Source organism: Budorcas taxicolor, chromosome 10, assembly GCF_023091745.1.
Source record: "Budorcas taxicolor isolate Tak-1 chromosome 10, Takin1.1, whole genome shotgun sequence".
NCBI lineage: Eukaryota > Metazoa > Chordata > Mammalia > Artiodactyla > Bovidae > Budorcas > Budorcas taxicolor.
The window spans coordinates 19,091,262-19,109,200 of record NC_068919.1 but is presented as its reverse complement, the minus strand read 5'-3'; the positions used below and the strand labels follow the sequence as shown (position 1 = coordinate 19,109,200).

Below are 17,939 nucleotides of genomic sequence, written 5' to 3'. Positions count from 1 at the left end.
ATGACGACTATACAGTGTTTATAATGTAACTTAGGAATTCTTCTGGCAGTGAGGCGTGGCAAAGGAATCAGGCAATCCGGGTCTAGCCCTAGTTCTACCACTGATTTGCTGGTATCATCCGATTTTTGTCCTTGTTTCTAGTTATCTGTAAAAAGGCCCCAGAGAGTTGTAGAAAAGGCCAAATAATTTTACCTGAAGGTATTAAAAAGAGTATAAAATAAAATGTTGTTCAAATAGTATTTATGTTATTAATTGGATAACAGTAAGATGATAAGGCTATGTTTTTTCCAGTGGTCATGTATGAATGTGAGAGCTGGACTGTGAAGAAGGCTGAGCGCCGAAGAATTGATGCTTTTGAACTGTGGTGTTGGAGAAGACTCTTGAGAGTCCCTTGGACTGCAAGGAGATCCAACCAGTCCATTCTGAAGGCGGTCAGCCCTGGGATTTCTTTGGAAGGAATGATGCTAAAGCTGAAACTCCAGTACTTTGGCCACCTCATGCGAAGAGTTGACTCATTGGAAAAGACTCTGATGCTGGGAGGGATTGGGGGCAGGAGGAGAAGGGGACGACAGAGGATGAGATGGCTGGATGGCATCACTGACTCGATGGACGTGAGTTTGAGTGAACTCCAGAAGTTGGTGATGGACAGGGAGGCCTGGCGTGCTGCAATTCACGGGGTTGCAAAGAGTTGGACATGACTGAGCAACTGAACTGAAGATGGTAGGACAATTTGGATAGAGGCCCAAACCAATCAAAGCAAATAAGGTTTGCAAACAAATGTCCATTTATACATCTTGTTCAAAGGAAGGCATGACTAAATTAAGAGTGGGAGCAAGACAAGTCATAGAGTAAGATTTATATGCTCATGATCCTCTTAAGCAAGGTGTTGACAAGAGACAAGAAGTCTGCTAAGTGTGGTAATACTGATATGACATTTAAACTCAGAGTTCACTGCTTATGCACTCACTTGGCAACATAACAATATTTCTAGAAATCACAAAGCAATAAATTGCCCCATGCAGATTGAGAGTACAAAGCAAAGTGTATTATAAGAAAATAATACTGCTATGAAAGACTGGGCTAGAATAGTGACATCAATTTAATCAATTCTGGCCATTAGATCAGTTATTTTACCACTTGGTTAGAGTATTAAAACAATAAATTTTTTTGACACATTTTCATATCATCAAAACCCTGCAAAAACCCACAGAGTGAAATAAATGTATTCCTGAAGAAAAGAAAGCTAAAGTAATGATGTAATTAGGAAGTACCAAAGATGGTTTTTCTGTGCATACAGAATATCATAATATGAACTATTTCAAAATGAATACAAGGCTGTTGATGAGTGGATATATCTATATAAAATAAGACAGCATGAATTAAGATTTTTCTTAAGAAGAAAGAATAACTTGAGCAGCGGCCTAAACTGGAGCTAGGAACAAAATTAACGAGGCATAGAGCACGTTTGTTATGGGTGGGCCACAAATTTGGCTCTTAGCTTTTGGCAGCTAACTACAGAGTGTTAAGTTAAACATTCACAATGTCCATAAGGGAAAAACAAAGCAACTGCTCAGGAGAAGTAAAAGCATTCTTTGTATTAAGGTCAGACAGATTTCTCTCAAGAAATTTTCATAAAAAACATGGAGTATCATAATGAATGCCCATAACATCTTTATATTATGGGACATTAATATATATAACATATATGGGGTATATAATATTGTTGTAAAAGATGAAATAATTTCACAGTGCTATTTCTAATAATGATCTTTAATATTCAGTCTGATGGGAAAAGAGCAAACAGCTATCTAGTAAAAGCAGTTGTGGAGAGGCTAGGTGCTCAGCTGGTTGCTGATGGGACTGTACTTAAGAGTATGTGAGTATGAAAAAGGAATGACTGCATGCGCCTTGAGCAAGGCTTCTTGACTCTCTCCCTCATGTCTTCAGTGACTACTAGGAGTGGTAAGGGCCAGATGGCAATGCTTGCTAAATACTTGGAGACCTGCTCTCTAAGCTGCCAGCTGAAATCAGTCCTGTACATTAAGAGCAAATCCAACTAGGGATAGAAGCTCACAACAAGAAGGGTGTCTGAATAGATATGCATCTCACCGTGGAGAATGTGTCCACAAGTAGGGTCAAGATTTTCTTTAGAAAATAGTTTTTGTGGTGTGTCTGATTTTGAAAACATCCAGCATATAGATAATGTGTCAATCAAGGACTTAATTCTATTCCAAACAGTTCAGTTGCTCAGTTGTGTCTGACTCTTTGCCAACTCCATGAATCGCAGCATGCCAGGCCTCCCTGTCCATCACCAACTCCCGGAGTTCACCCAAACTCACGTCCATCGAGTCAGTGATGCCATCCAGCCATCTCATCCTCTGTTGTCCCCTTCTCCTCCTGCCCCCAATCCCTCCTAGCATCAGAGTCTTTTCCAATGAGTCAACTCTTCGCATGAGGTGGCCAAAGTACTGGAGTTTCAGCTTTAGCATCATTCTTTCCAAAGAACACCTAAGACTGATCTCCTTTCGAATGGACTGGTTGGATCTCCTTGCAGTCCAAGGGACTCTCAAGAGTCGTCTCCAACACCACAGTTCAAAAGCATCAATTCTTTGGTGCTCAGCTTTCTTCACAGTCCAACTCTCACATCCACACATGACTACTGGAAAAACCATAACCTAGATTAGACGGACCTTTGTTGGCAAAGTAATGAGTCTCTGCTTTTTAATATGCTATCTAGGTTGGTCATAACTTTCCTTCCATACAGCATGATTGTAATAGGTTAGCCATAACAATTCTAAAGCAAATGAAACCAAACTGGTCAAACCACCTTGGCCAAGAAAATGGACGCTAAAGTTCACATCTTAAGACTTGAATTTTAGACTCCATTCTGTTATTCAGTGGTTATGTCATCATAAAAAACTACTTCATTTCTTTAAGCCAGTTTCCTTTTCTGTAAAGTGAGAATATTAATACATGACCTTTACCACAGGGTATGTGTCAATATTAAATGAAGAAACACAGGTAACTAACATTTAAAAAAATGTAACATACGGTAGCATTTCTGGATATCTACTGGGTCATCAGGAAATTTACATCCCAGCATCTGGTAACTGTAGTATATCACACTGAACAAATGTTTACTGAATGTTTCCTATGTGCTAGGGGCTAGAAAATCAAAATGGGAATAAAAGTCATAGTTTTTACCCTCACTGAGCTTAACCCTATTATGTTATAATGAACCCATAATGAATATATATATCTCTTTTACTCAATAAATACCTATCAAGTAGCTAATGCAGATGGAGAAGGAAATGGCAACCCACTCCAGTATTCTTGCCTGGAGAATTTCATGGACAGAGGAGCCTGGTGGGCTGCAGTCCATGGGGTAACAAACAGTCAGACACGACTGAGTGACTAAGACACACACATCTAATGCAGGTGTCATGGAAAATATAAAGATGTGTAAGGTGGCTTATACTCAAAAGAAAAAAACTGGTAAACCACAAATAAAATGAATTCAAAAGGGAAATGGATGGAGAGCTCAAATTAGGAAAGTCTTCAAGGAGAAAGTGGCATAAAAGTGGGCTCTTGAAAAGCAGAGAGGTGGATGCATGGAGGAGGGCATTTAGAAGGCAGAGGCAAGGAAAGTGCCTTTAAGTTTAGTCCACTCTGGCTGGAATGAAGTGGGAACAGGGATGCAGATGAAGGTTGGAGGAAGATTATTAGAAGTTAGGTGCTGATAAACTGATTTCTAGGTGTAAAGTCTAGAACTTACACTGGAGGAAATGGGGAGCCATTAATGGCTATGTCAATGCTTTAGAAAGACTGATGATTCAGGCATGGGATATAGGATTAATTGGTAGGGAGAGACATTGGAGATAGAGATCAATTCGATTTTTAATGAAAGTAAAGGTAGGAGGAGGATATGATGTAAACCAGGGGAAATGGTAGTAGGGGAAAGGCAAGGAGGAAAAGATATTATAGACAATCAGTAAGGGATCAGAGGAGGGTAGATAAGAGAGAAGAATTAAGAAACAGTTTGGAGAATTTTGTTGGAGTGACCAGAAGGGCAATGATCCCATCATTAATGGGGTAAGGGGACAAAAAGAGATGGAAGTAGGCCTAGCACAAGAACTAGGAGCCATTTAGAACCATCCTAGGGATATTTCCTTTCTATACAGCGAGTACTGTACTTAGCGTATCTGAGATACAATTAATGTTTGTCAGATGAATGAAATACTTTTAAAGGGAGTCAGGAAATACAAATTAAGGGAAATGAGGCATGTAACATTTTTATATTGTAATATCCCTGTTTTTGCTTTAGTTTTGTGTTTTGTCTGTTTTCTTCTGTTGATTAGTAGTAAATTCCTTTACAATTAAAAGATCTATGTTTTTGGTCTTGGTGGAAGGTATAGGAATACTGGGGAGACAATGACTTCCTCATAGTTGTGTGTGTAAAACTAAAATACAGTATAGTTCTATGTTCTGGAGCCAGGAGGCTTTGAGTTTGGGCTCTGACTTCCACTTGCTAACTGTGCGACTGGCTGGGCAAGCTATTCATCCTCTTTCCAGGCCTCATTTTCCTCATGAGTAAAATGAGGTGGTAATAAAACCTGTCTCTCAGAGCTGCTTTATGAATTAGAAACATGACTGAAAAGACTTAGCACGTTCTCTGGTAGATGGCAAGCTCTCAAGGAAAACTTGTTTCCTTCCCCATTCCCTATATATTTTGGGTGGTAATAATGGACCTTAAAGATTTCTCAAGAATAAAGAGTCTGTTTGTCTCTTTATATAAAGGTACAAAGATAGATCCGGCCAGGGCAGGACTGTGCATTTGAACTTTACCTTTGACGTGAGCAGAGGTGAATGCTAACACCACAGAAAAGTAGTCTCTCAACCTGAGTGAAGCAATGTTGTTAGCGTGTCATCAGCATACTCAAACCTGGTGGTGGCGGTGGTCAGTGGCTTCAGTCATGTCTGACTCTTTGTAACCCCAGGCACCTCTGTCCATGGGTTTCTCCAGGCAAGAATACTGGAGTGGGTTGCCATTTCCTTCTCCAGGGGATCTTCCTGACCCAGGGATTAAACCCACATCTCTAGAGTCTCCTGTGTTGCAGGCAGACTCTTGTAATTATGGGGATTACTTTAGTGTATCTTCCAACTTCTGTAGCTAAGTGAAAACTGAATTCAAAGTATAGAACACTTCCCCAAATATTTAATTTTAACAAGAGACTATTTTTTAATATTCATCTTAAAATCCTTAAAGTGTATATGACTTAAATATTTGTTATAAAAACCAGGCAATTAAATAAAAATTAAAGGGAAAATTATAATTCAACAAGAACCATTCTGATTTCCTGCTGATATAAGTAAGGCAAGAAGCTGCAGTTTCAGTAGGAAAAACACTAGATTGGGAGTCAGCAGATTTGGGATTCAATTCAGATCTGCAATCAACCAGTTGTTTGACTCTGGAGAAGGCATTTAAAACCCTTGGGTCTCATCTGTAAAGTGAGGTTTGGACCAGATAAATAGTGGTTCTACCTGGGGAGGCATGTCAGAATCATCTATGGAGATTTAAAACACGTGATCTGTCTCTGGGGGGAGGGTCTGGGCACCTGTATCTTTAAGATGTTTCCAAGTGACTCTCTGATTTCTCCAAGATTCCTCTAGCTATGGGCTTCCCCAGTGGCTCAGTGGTAAAGAGTCTGCCCGCAACACAGGAGACTCTAGAGATGTGGGTTTAATCCCTGGGTCAGAAGATTCCCTGGAGAAGGAAATGGCAACCCACTCCAGTATTCTTGCCTGGAGAAACCCATGGACAGAGGTGCCTGGGGTTACAAAGAATCAGACATGACTGAACCACTGACCACCACCACCACCACTAGCCATAGGGTTCTACAATTCTAAGCTCTCATCTTTAAAATCTTCCCTTCCTCTCTAAAGTTTTACTGGAACAAAATCATGCTCATTAGTTCACATATTCTTTATGGCTACTTTAAAAAATGTTTATCTATTTGGCTGTGACAGGTCTTACAGGTGGTGGCCAACTCTTCCTTGAAGCAGGTAGGATCTAGCTCACCGACCAGGGACCGAACCTGGGCCCTCTGCAACGGGAGCGAGGAGTCTTATCACTGAACCACCAGGGAAGTCTTTCATGGCTATTTTTCAGCTTTAAGAGCTCAGTAGCCTGTGAAGTCTAACATATTTACTGTTTGGCCTCTCAGACAAAAACTTTGCCAGTCTCTGTTCTAGACCATATAATGTAATCTGTTGTAAATGCCTAGGCTGAATTAATTTTAAGAGCTTTTGGGGGTCTAATAAAGCATTGAGGCTATTTGTTAAAGTATCTATAAGATAGAGATTAACCTTTAACTAGAGGTATTACTGCTGATTCAATTGGAATTTTTGATGAGGAAATGCTTAATTAGTAGATATAAGAACTGTCTACTTTATAGATGCATGAGTAAATATTCATTTTCTAAGATCAAAAATATACATCAAGATTTTAATTAATAAGCATTTTAAAGTATGTAGCAATTCTCATAACTTTTGGGATAATATGCCTGTTGTGGTTAAAATAACAGTAGTGATCCAGATAAGCTTTACTGTAAAGCCCCAAAGAAAACCTACTATCCCAGAACTGTGACCTTTATTCATTCTCCCCCCCCCCCAAGTATTCAGTAAGAGTTCCTTAAAAAAAAAAGGAACAGCTTCATTCAGTTATGTTTTTAAACACTGTAAAGTGCAAAGTGCAGCTGTTTATCATTTTAAGTGAAGATTCTAACAGTCAGTAGTTTCTAAATGCAATTTTCTTTCCCCCTCCTCACTCCCTTCAGTTTTTGTTTTAAATTGTATCAAACTGCAACTGCTCACAAATGTGGTCAGCGCTCCTATACATACATGGCTAGCTGCTAGCAAGATTCAATACACACACACAAACACACACCAAAAATCAAACACAGGCTAACTCCAATGCATCTTCCTAGAGCTTCAATTTCACTAGCATTGGGGAAAAAGAGCTAAGCAATTTAAATATTTTTTAATATCTTAAATACTAAAAATATTTTAATCAGTGACTTACAATACCTTAATTATTAACATAAACATGGATATAACGGCATAAAATGCAACATCAGCACAGATTTTTAAAATAAGAGATTAGCAGAGCACTTTTGCACCAGAGGAAAGCAATTATCTCTGCTTCATTCACCCTACTCTGATGGCTTGGACACTTCAGTGGAACAGTTTAGTTAGTCTCCAAACTTGATAGCTAGAGGTGGTGGTCAGTGGTTCAGTCATGTCTGACTCTTTGTAACCCCAGGCACCTCTGTCCATGGGATTCTCCAGGCAAGAATACTGGAGCGGGTTGCCATTTCCTTCTCCAGGGAATCTTCCTGACCCAGGGATTGAACCCACGTCTCCAGAGTCTCCTGCATTGCAGGCAGATTCTTTACCAACTGCCTGCAATGCAGGAGACCTGGGTTCGATCCCTGGGTCGGGAAGATCCCCTGGAGAAGGGAATGGCAACCCACTCCAGTATTCTTGCCTGGAGAATCCCATGGACTGAAGTATAGCCCAGGGGGTCACAAAGAATTAGACATGATTGAGTGACTAACACTTTCATACTTGATAGGCCTGTAACATAAATCACTAATTCTTAGGAACCAGATTCCCTAATAAACCAATTGATAAGTCTTGCTGATTCTACAGCCGAAATGTTCTGGACCTGTCCCAACACTTTCCATCTTCACTACCACCACCTCAGTCAAGTCCATCATTATTTCTTATCTTGATAGAGCCTAACATGTCTCCTTATTTCCACTATTGACCCCTCCAGTAAATTCACCATACAGCTGTCAAGAGTAACTGTTTAAACATTTAAGTGAGCTGACATCTGTCCTGTCCTCTGGCAGTACACTGTCACACTCAGGAATAAATGTGAACTTCCCACCCTAGCTGCTTACAATCCATCCTCCCACCTCCCACCCCACCCTCCAATGATTACATGGCCATAGGCACCTCTCCAACCTCATTTCCATTACTCTTCCCCCTTGCCCACTAAGCTCCAGCCACACCAACTTTCCTCAAACATGCCATGTTTTCTTCCTCCTGAGGGCTGGGCTACTAGCTGTGCCTGAACCTTCTAGTGGTTGGCACCATGTGCTGGGTAATTTCAGTTTAAATGCCACTTATTCACAGAGCTCTCCCATGTTCATCCAAAACAAGAGGCCACCACTCTCTTGTCCCCTAATTTCAATTCCTTGTGGAACTGAAATAGACAGCACTTGTGGTTATCTGACAGTTTTTTTTTCACTGTTTCTTCATTAATATTTTCCCCCTCTCCCTCAGGCCAAAAACATAAGCTCCATGATATAAGAGAATAAAGAATCTTCTCTGCCTAAACCTGCTTACCATTCTGGTCCCCTGGACCTTCAACAAAACTTGTTGGGCATATGCTCAGTAAATAATAATTGTAGAATAAATGGATACTCACCTGATATAAATCATGTTCTGCAAATAAATTTTTACTGTTGAGTCTTAGAAGTGTAAGTGGAAGTCGCTCAGTTGTGTTCGACTCTTTGCGACCCCATGGAATAGCCCATGGAATTCTCCAGGCCAGAATACTGGAGTGGGTAACTGCTTCCTTCTCCAGGGAATCTTCCCAACCCAGGGATCAAACCCAGGTCTCCTGCACTGCAGGTGGATTCTTTACCACCTGAGCCACCAGCGAAGCCCCTTAGATGTATAAAGGGCTTTCATTCCTTTTAGTCTAACTTCCTACCCCAGGAAGGAATTTTTCATTTCTATTCTCAGGGAAAAACATGCAGGAGTTTGACTTACAACTAGCTGTGTAATATTAGAGCAGAAATAGCTAAGTCAATACAACTGTAAAAAACCCAAATCCATGCAGTTGGAAATTTTAAATATGATGATGAAGACATTACAAATCAGTGGGAGAAACATAGGGATTATTCCACTTTTTCACTGATCACTATGTCTTATAGCAGTGCAATCCAGTAGGACTTTCAGTAACAATGGAAATGCTCTTCATCTGCAATGTCCATTATAGTAGCCACTAGCCACACTAGCTACTGAGCACTGGCAAAGGGCTAGTGAGACTGAAGGACTGATTTTATTTAATTTTAACTCAAATTTAAATAGCTACATGTGGGCAGTGGCTACTATTTTGTTTTTTTCAGTTGCACCTTGTGGCATTTGGGATCTTAGTTCTCCAACCAGAGATTGAGCCCCCCTGGAAGCATGGAATCTTAAAGACTTGACTACCTGGGAAGTCCCATGGCTACTATTTTGGACAGCACAGTTTCATAGAATTTTACAGGCATTTCAGGGAAGAAAAAGATTACATGGTTAAGTAAGTTAGGGAAATGCTACATCCCCAAACTCCTTATTGTTGACTCACGATGCACAGAAGCATATTAGAGGCTAGGAGAGGTTCTGCAATACAGAAACTTAACTTTTCTCAGTCTGATTCTTTCCCAGCTCCTTTGACCAATGGAACACTTTTTGTTTTCTGTTTTGGTATAATATCTATTAACACCTTACCAACTGTGCAGTGATGTTTGGGATATGCTAACTGGGAAATTTAATAAATGACACTGGGACAATTTGTTAATCATTTGATTAGAAAAAAACTGAAGCTAAATCCTTACTTCAGACCTCATATTGAATTCTATTTCAGATCGAATGAAATTTAAATGCTAAAAAGTGAAACAAAAATATTAAAACAGAGCTTAAAAACACTTTATACAGCTGGCCAATACACACACGAAAAGATACCCAACATCTTATTCATAATCAAAGAAATCTACGTTGAATTAAGATTTTATTGTTCACCTGTTAAATTAGCAAAGACATGAAAACTGATAATAACCGGCATTGCTGAGTAACTACAGGAAAATGCAGTCTCACTGTAAACAGGAGTGTAAACTAATGTGAGTTTTCTGAAGGATAATTTGCCATTATATTTTAATATTTTGGAAATATGTAGGTATTACACTTTCAGAAATTCATCTTAAGCGAAACTTTAGGATACATGCAAAAATTTAACAAGGATGTTTACCACAGTAATATTTGTAAAAGAAAAACTGGAAATAATCCCAAAGTTTAAAAGAGGACTGGTAAAAGAACAGGGTTTCCATTTAATGGAATACTTTTCAGCCATTAAAAAATAACTTATTGACATAGAAAGATGCTCATAATATGCTGTGAAAAGAAAGGTTATATAAAAACTTGTACAAAATTAGTCAAGGATGAAAGCTGTCTATAATCATACATTTTTAAGAATAGGATTTTAATACTTTTAAACTTTTTTCTAACTTTTGATATTGCTTTATTCCCCCCCCAACTTTTCTAATGAGTATATAACCAAGAAATACAGCTACTTTCATTCATTCAAGAAAGAAATGTAGCACCTCTCACTTTTACAGTCACCTAAAATCTATCTGGGGCTTCCTTGGTGGCTCAGACGGTAAAGAACCTGCCTGCAATGTGGGAGACATGGGTTTGATCCCTGGGTCAGGAAGATCACCTGCGGAAGCAAATGGCAACTCACTCCAGTATTCCTGCCTGGAGAGTATCATGGACAGAGGACGCTGACAGGCTATAGTCCACACAACTAAGTGACTAACACACACATGCAAAATATATGTTTCTTTGACTCGCTGGTCTCACTTATGTCCTCTAGGAAAAAAACAAGTCTAATCTCTCTTGCACAAAGTTTCAAACACAAATATTTAAATATAATCTGATGTTCATTAAAATTAAATTACACCCAACTTTTCATGTATAATTCCATTTGAATTTCACAAAATGAATCACATTCAAGACCAAATGTGCTTTTCATGTCAGACTAAGCAGAAAAATTTTCAGGAAGGAAGTTGAAGCCTTATTTTTTGGTTTCAATTTCCCCTAATTAAACATTTCCTTTTAATGCTAGCCTAACCCATCCAGAGATTTGTGTCAAGTGGCATGTAAAAATTACCATCAAGATTTTATATCTTTCTTGAAGACAAAGATTAGTTTTCACTCATGCCTGCTATCTTCAGTGCCTGAAAACACAAGATTGTTAAACACATAAGATTTCTCAATTTTATAAGTTATTTATGCGTGTGTGCTAAGTTGCTTCAGTTGGGGTCTGACTCTGCGACCCCATGGACATAGCCCGCAAGGCTCCTCTGTACACGGGATTCTCCAGGCAAGAATACTGGAGCTGGCTGCCGTGCCTTCCTCCAGGGGATCTTCCCAACCCAGGGATTGAATCCCCAGGTATCTTACATCTCTTGCACTGGAGGTAGGTTCTTTACCTCTAGCAGCACATGGGAAGCCCCAAATTATTTATAAATTTGAACAATATACCTCTCACGTGAATCTTTTACCAACAGAGGAATTCAGCTCTCAAAGCAGAAAAACCATTTGGTATGATGATGATGCCTGGTAACTCATCAGCCATAAATTCCATTTGGCCCTCCCTTGGGCCAGGGAGATAGACTAAGTAACCTTTTAGGATTTCTTCTAGCACTGAGGCTCTCTATTTATGGTTCTGTTACTTATTAGGCATGGTTAAGGGGTCACGGATCAGAAAAAAAAACTTTATTCTTAGTCTACCATTACACTTCAAAGGTTCCATCTATAGTTGTCACAATTTTTTTCCCCCTTTCCTATATACTTTGTGTAAATACCAGCCTTTTCTAGAAATGATTTTAAATTTTCTGAGAAATGACTTAATTGCAAAATTTGAAATGACTGGGACTCTAAATATAGTGGATGGGGAGGACACTTTTAATGAGAGGTTTGAGTAAGATATATTTTACAAAGGAGTAGACAGAATTTTATTTAGTATATAGCTAATATTATACCTTAGGTGATAAGATGTGGTCAAGCTAAAGTTATAATCTGCCTGGTTTCATAAATAATCACTGCACACACAGTAGCTATATGCAAACATCTGGTTTAAAAGAGAATGAAAAAGGCATCGTTTTTAAATTATTTGTCTTGTAGATTTCAAAGCCTGGTAAATTATTTTTTTCCATAGTTAAAAGGTAAACTGTTAGTACAAACTCTTTTAATGAGTCTCAAAAATGTGCTTGGTGAATAGCAGGTGCTCAATAAATATTTTATGAACAAATAAAATAATGAATTTGTTTTATTGTGCTGATAGGAAAACAGGGTCTGATGGGACCCAATTGTGAATACAGAATTTATCTTTAAATGTTAATTAACACAAATACTTGCTGAGTTATCTGATGAGGTCTGAATTACAGATTATTAAATAGGACTAAACATTTCCAGCATCTACATATTTTAGCTATTAATGTAAAGTGCAAAGCTGCTACAATAAACAGTAACGGGAAAATTATAGCCAGAAATCCACAAGTTACTGTTTTGAAGGAATTTATTAACCTATCACACTACTCTGTGACAGCATTTACTTATTTTTTTGGCCATGAGGGAAGGCAGGCCTAAGATATTTTAAATCTACAATATAGATGCTCAAAAATAGTAACTGTAACCAGGACAATTGTTTCAGTATCACAACTGTGTTCTAGTGCTTTTATAATGGGTCAATGCTCAAAGGTGTAGTCATCTAACTGGAAGCCAGAGAAAGGAACTTTCAGAGATTTTCTGTAAGTAATGAAAATCCCTCAGAAATTCAAGAATTCTCTCTGCTTTAAAACAGACCTGTTCCCCCATTCCCTACGAAAAGGAAACTTGAACCATACCAATAGGTAGATAGACAAGTGAATATAAACTAGTCATGCTGAAGAAAACAGATTCTGGTCCAGAAAACTAACTTTACATTACTTACTTGGTTTAGTAACACCTGGGCCTCAAATTTAATGTTTTTAATAATATGGTTAAAAAGGCACATCATTTGGGGAGTAACTGGGATTTGAGCAGTAAGTTTTCTATAGTCTGGCAATGGTCAATCTCCAAAAAGATGGGTTCCCTAGGCCTTGAGGACTTCCTTTTTGTTTACTAATGCATTTACCCAGCAAAGAAGGTTTAAGGAATTGGCAAGGAGACGAGTCTTGACCTTAAAAGTCACAACTGTAGAACTCACAGGTGTAGACGGAAATATAACCAAAGAAAGGCCTTGGCAACATCTAGGAACCTAGATACATGGTAAAGTGAAGTCGCTCAGTTGTGTCCCACTCTTTGCGACCCCATGGACTGTAGCCTACCAGGCTCCTCAGTCCATGGAATTTTCCAGGCAAGAGTACTAGAGTGGGTTGCCATTCCTTCTCCCGGGGATGTTCCCAACCCAGGGATCGAACCCAAGTCTCCCGCACTGTAGCTTTACCATCTGAGCCACCAGGGAAGCCCAGATACATGGTAAAGTCACTGCTTATTAGACGTTCTAACATTATCACTACACTACAAAAGAAAGGGCTAGCCTCTTGACCTGGAAAAATGCTAACAGATCTATACACAGGTGTGCACCTCTTTGTTGAAAGGCATGTAATTTAGTCCAATCTTTTCCTTTAGGTTGGTCACACTGGGGAAATAAAGGAACTTAGTAGACTCTTTAGAGAGTGCTTTATGATAAAATTTAGTTTTTTAAAAAATTTAATTAATTGCTGGTCTAGCTTCTTCATTCCTATCTTCTCTTTTGATAGAATGTAACCTGTACATTACTGCTAATTATTTTTCAAATAGAACTCTAGTTTCATTATCCTGCTCCAAGTTTTTAAACATTTCTCCATTGTCTACCAAAATTAAGTACAAACTACAGCATGGCATAAAATAATTTGAACAAAAATAGCCCTAACCTATCTTTCCCAATTTACTTCCTTGTACTTATCCTATATAGCCAAAAGCTCAGTTCTCAAATTATTAGGCAACAGTATATTAGTAGCAGTTACTGCAACTAAATTATAGGAAAAGAGAAATTGCCAGTTTCCTATGCTGATTCCAACAGAAAGGTTGAGAAGTGAACACTGCTCAAGTACTTTTCCAAAACACTTACTTGATCTGTTGTGATCTTGTTTAAAACCATTACAGTGAGCTATTTCTAAATCTAGGATCCTTGGACCAGAAGGTGGCTAGAATTAACAGTTCCATGAACTTGGATTAGGGGAAAAAATTGCAACTTTTCAATAACCTCTAGCTGAAATTTAACATCTTCAATAAGTGTAGGCAATAATCCTCATATTACTGGTGTCTTTGTCACCAATAGGAATATACTTCCAAATCACATTAAAGTTGTTACAGGTGTCTCAAAATAAAATTTATACTCATCACTATTTTGAAATTACATAATTACCTGGTACCATAAAGAAGGCTGAGCACTGAAGAATCGATGCTTTTGAAACGTGGTGTTGGAGAAGACTCCTGAGAGTCCCTAGGACAGCAAGGAGATCCAACCAGTCAATCCTAAAGGAAACTCAATCCTGAATATTCATTGGAAGGACTGATGCTGAAGTGCCAATATCTTGGACACCTGATGGGAAGAGCTGACTCATTAGAAAAGACCCTGATGCTGGGAAAGATGGAAAGCGAGAGAAGGGGACGACAAAGGATGAGAGGTTGGATGGCAACACCGACTCAATGGACATGAGTTTGCGTAAACTCCGGGAGTTGGTGAAGGATAGGGAGGCCCAGCATGCTGCTGTCCATGGGGTCGCAGGGAGTGGGACACGACTGACTGAACAACAGACCTGCTGCCTGATGTTATTTAATGTGAAAGGAATCGCATATGTAACTATATCACACACGTTTTTATATTTTTACAACTTTCAGTAAAAATAACTTCATTTGTTTCTATGTATTTTATTTTATACATCTTTATTATACATATTAATTGCTTGTAGAATATAACCTAAACACTTTAGCATGGAATTCAAGGCTCTTCATTATCTGTTCACACCCACTTTTTCATCTTCATCTCTGTCCCACCCCTACTTTTCATACTAAACTCTAGTCACACCAGACAATGGTGACTCACTCTTAGCTGGTGGCTGATAAGTTTTCGAATTAACCCTAGTTAAACCATTCAGTGGCTTGGGCTTTGCCTTACACAGACTTTCTCTGCCTGCCAAAAGAACTCTTTTAAAGGTTTGTTTTTCCTAATACTATGAGGTCCTAATAGGGCTGATTCTTAAGTCTTTCTCATTCCTTACTCAAATGATTGATGAATTATAAAAGACAGTTTCTAAACTGGCATGGCACTGTGTACTGTACTCATCTCTAGGGGTCTGAAGTTTGCTCTTGACTCTCATAAATTAGCCCAACTTTGATCTTTTGGGGTAAAGAAATGGGGATGGCCTGGAGCTGGAAGCCTGGATCCCCAGCTGATCAACCCTGGATGGAAGGGAAAAGGAAAGAGAGCAGTAACTGAGGTGGACCTGATTAAGACTGAAGGATGGAACTGTGCCAGAGGGAAAGGCAGGAGTGACTCTTTCCCCCATTTTCCAGAGCCATTATGCAAAACTTCATCACTCTGACCAAGCTCCCATTCCATCTCCAACTCTTTCTCATCAGATGACTCCCATCTTAATGTTACAGGGCCACTTTTATCAACCTTCTGCCCTCCCCTGCTTCTCATTGCTTTCCTTTGTTCTAGTTGAGTGGTTTTTAACCCACAGCCTTACTCATCTCAGAAGTTAAAGAAAAAAAACACCGATACCTGGGTTTAATTGGCCTCAGGTGGAGCAACTGCATTGTTTTATAATTAAAAAGCTTCTCAGGTGACTCTAATGTGCATACAAGATTGAAAGCCACGAGTATTCTTGGTTTTGTAAGTTAAATACTCGCACCAATGAATTGTCTTCTCGGTTCCATGGTACTTTTATGCCCCAAAGTCTCCCATCTTGAAAACAGTCTTGTGGCCCACACGCTTGCCCCTAACCACTTTACAACGATGTTTTTTAAAGGGTAGCCTACACTTGCGTGGTTTTCACCAGCTATATTCTTTGATTAACTTTTTACTCTTTCGGCCAGTACTAGCACATGCTTTTGTACTTTCTACTTCTATCTCCTCTATTTTTTTGACCACCTACTGCTCACTAGCCTTTTAACAAAAATTAAGAGTGACTCAAAGGTCACCTTGGAAGGGGTTCCTCAAGTCTTTCTACACAATCATGCTCAAGAGTATCCTGTCGGTTTTTTCTCCCTACTTTTAATTTCACTTTACTACCACTGCGAATCATCTCCTCGTCTCTGACAGAGCGCTTCAGAAAGCTGAAACTATTTCATTTGCTTCTGACTTTCTGGAGTCCAATGCACAGAAACCATTCAGTGAAGTCTGAGGGATGAATGAAAAGTAGAACTAGGAAACGGAGGTCAGGGGCGGGGAAATACAGGGCGTGTGTGTGGAAACCAGGAAAGGGGGCTAACAGGAGTGTCGCTGAGAATTCTTGCCATAATTGAAAATGGGGCACAGATACGCTAGATCTCCGTGAACCGCAAAGCGGTCCCCTGCCCGGACCCACAGACCAACAAACCAAAGTAGGGAGCAGGTTTCTTACCTGCTTCGGGCCTCACCAACCCTACCAGCCTCCAAACAGCTCTGTACTGGCCGGAAAAGCTGCGCTATAGTCGTAAATCCAGAGTTTTCTACCCCCAACATTGCGACATTCCTCTCTAGTCCTCTAAGGCGGAGGCTCCCAGCTCTGCCGTAAAGTGAGGAAGAAAGTTTTGGGCGGGGCCGCCTGAGGCCGATGAGAAGGGGCGTGTCCGCCCGAGGCAATTGAAATGGGCGTGTCCGCGCAAGCGCACGTTGTATTCGCTGGCGGCGTCACGTGCGGGGGCGGGGCCAGGCAGGATCCCGCAGGCGGTAGGGGGCGTGGGAGGTAAGTGCGCGCGCGCCTGCTCGTCTGCTGCCTGGGAGTCGCGCGGGGCGGGGCCGCGTGCGCGGGGTCGGGGGCGCGCGGGCCGGAGCTGACTGGGACGCGGCGGCGGTTGGCTGTGGCTGCTGAGAGTCCAGCCAGGACGCTGAGACGCGGCTGCGAAGGAGCCCTCTGGCACCAGCAGAGGCAGCGACACCGGTTGAGGCGGCGGTGCAACGCGTGCTGGGCGGGTGCAGCGGGGGATGTGCCTGCCCAGGCCGGGCGGAGTCTCTCTGACAGGGCGGGGGATGCGCGGCGGCCGCTCGCCTGGACCCTAAAGCAACTGGGCCCACCCTCCCGGAACCGTCCGACCCTCGGTGGTCTCGGTCTCTTGCAGTCTCCTCCGGCCTGACCCTGGGGCCGAGGCTGGGAGGCGGCTTCCGCCGAAGAGGAGGGGGCTGCGGTGGCCACCGCGGCGGAGCCCGAGGTAAGACCCGCCCAAGCCGCCCAGCGGCCCTGCCGCCCGGCCCGGCCCGGCCCACGTCTCAGTCTCTCTCTTTGGCTCCTGCGGGGCCGCTCCGCCCCGCCCCAGCGGAGACGCCCCGCGAGCGGGTCTGCCCCGCAGCCTCCCAGATCCCCGATCGCTGCCGAGGGTCCCCAGTAGACCCCACCCATGGTGTCTTCCATTGGCCAGACACCCTCCTGGCCCTCCAACCTCTCCTGGGGTTCTATCATGCCCCCCCCCCCCCCCCCCCCCCCGCCAGTACACCCTATTGGAACCCCCTTCGGACTCTTAGACGCTTAATGGGGCCTCGAGACTCTGTTACATCTTTCCGTGAGCTGACCGGATCACAGTTTCTCAGACCCACTTACGGCTACCCCCGAACCCATTGCGACCCCCTGGCCCAGGACAGATCCGTCGTGGCCACCCTTCTCAGCAGACCTCCTAACCCCCACCCTCGGCTCAGCCGACTAGCCCTTCCCCTACCCAACTCGGCTTTCCCATAGTCTATTTCATAGTGATGCTCTTACCTCCCAAGAGATCCGGTATCAGCCCCTCTGTAGCCACCATCAACTGCCGCCTCTCCCCCCGACTCCTGCTGTAGCCTCTCCCACAGACCTCTTCTCCTTAGGCAGACCTTAGTATCTTTC

At 41.5% G+C, this 17,939-nt stretch overlaps 1 protein-coding gene across 2 annotated transcripts in view; it reads right to left on the bottom strand.

The window, feature by feature from the left end:
* The window catches only part of SENP8 (SUMO peptidase family member, NEDD8 specific), a 32,499-nt gene extending 15,964 nt beyond the window's left edge, over positions 1–16,535 (bottom strand). For both annotated transcript variants that reach the window (XR_008199989.1, XM_052646653.1), the window contains exons 1-2: positions 16,488–16,535; positions 14,285–14,362 (exon numbers count right to left, since the gene is read on the bottom strand). The gene's annotated coding sequence lies outside the window, so the exon portion shown is untranslated. The remainder of the gene's footprint in view (positions 1–14,284; positions 14,363–16,487) is intronic.
* Positions 16,536–17,939: the final 1,404 nt, after the last annotated feature.